The sequence below is a fragment of the Camellia sinensis genome, chromosome 9 (assembly GCF_055761805.1).
Source record: "Camellia sinensis isolate YWXY chromosome 9, ASM5576180v1, whole genome shotgun sequence".
Taxonomy (NCBI): domain Eukaryota; kingdom Viridiplantae; phylum Streptophyta; class Magnoliopsida; order Ericales; family Theaceae; genus Camellia; species Camellia sinensis.
Window position 1 is genome coordinate 38250364 of NC_138969.1, and position 1790 is coordinate 38252153.

Sequence of the window (1790 nt, forward strand, 5' to 3'; positions counted from 1 at the left end):
AACTAAGTGCTGCAATACGAGTCACCTCTAGAATCCGTACGAGCCATCTCTTGAGTTCATACATGCATTACAAGGGCTTTATGCCAATACAAGGGCTTTATGCCATTACAAGGGCTGTATGCCATTACAAGGGCTTTATGCCAATACAAGGGCTTTATGCCATTATAAGGGCTTATGCCATTCTGATAAGGGCTTCATGCCATTTTGTTAAGGATTTCATGCCATTCTGTTAAGGGCTGAAAGCCACTCTATTTAAGATGGGGCCCAAGGCCGTTCTGTAAAAGATACTTTTGTATAAATGATTTTGAAAATGACTATGCTATACAATGTTTAATGAAATCCATGTTTTGTGTTACGGAATGTTTAATATGATAAGTATTTTATGAAATGATAAAAATGCTATGAACTTTCGACATGTTTATGTTGTGATACGTTTTCTGGATAATTTTTACAAAATGCCTAGATACGCTACGAAACTCCGAATGTTCAAGATATGACAAGTTTTCTGAATAAGATACTTTGCTATGCATACAGAAACAAATTAACCATATGTTCTCTTTATTGATAAATGCTCGGATATGCATTATAATTCATGTTGAACATTGAACTGTTATGTGCTATTATTCACTGAGCTTGGCTCACGTTATTTTATGTCTGTTTTTGTAGGCACTCAACCTGGAGGTCAACCTTAACCTGTGGCTTCCGTTACCCAGTTGTCAATCCCTAAGTATCTAAACTCTTAGATGTTGACCGTTTAAGTTATGGAGTTTTGCTAAGTTTTTAAGTTGTACCCTAAAAGTTTGTTAAGATTGATGTGTATGTAATCCGTTTAGTTTCTCATGTATTCGTTATACGCCCGACGTTGAGGGCTGGGTCTGTATGTGTATATGTACATGGCTATCTTCAGATGCGCGTCACTGTATATTTATCTGCATTATGTTCTGTTTGTGATCCTGGCATAGTAGTGGTAGCTCAATGGATATTATTTTACGTTATTATATGTTATTAAATGCTTCCGTTCAGGCCCCATAGGTTATATTCATCAAGTTTTTGTGTCCGTTTCTGAGGTGGTCATGCCCAAACTTTTAGGGGCGAGTTTGGGGTGTGACAGGTTCAAAAGGGTCACACACAATTACTGGCCGGCCATATGATATTGGTGGCCTCCCAGGTGTGTACAACACAAATATGTGGTTTGGGGCAAGAAAAAGTGGCCTTAGGGTGGTCAACATTGGCTTTCAAGTGGGAAAAACGAGCGATGGAGGGCGATGGAGGAATAAAACATGGTCGTCAGAACAATTGGTGGCCTCCCACCCTTCTACGACCTTCCTAACAATGAAACAGAGGTCCCTGCCAAAAATGAACTCATACCGATGCAAAATGGAGGTTCGGGGGCCGAAACGCGCAGCCCAAGGCCCCAAAAATTGACTGTTAGGCACCGGAAGTGGTGTTCAACCACGAAGTTGGTTTTTTGGACCGTAGTGTCCTTCAAAAGGGAGTAAATAAGATGCATGCCAAAAATCGGAGCAAACGGAGGTGGTTAAGCGGTCCCGAACCGAGGCACACGGCCAACGGCTCCGAAAAATCGGAAACCGGACTCCAAACGGGCAAAATGGCCTACGACCATGAAACGTAGCCTACGGCCACTGAGAGATGATCTACGAGACCTCTCTCTCCCTTCTGGAAGAGAAACAGAGAAAATCGAGCCTAGTTCGCGAACCGAGGCAAAGCGCGCAAGAGCCCCGAAGTCTGGAGGCAAGGCTCGCAGCCGAAACTTTGAAACCTCAGAACGA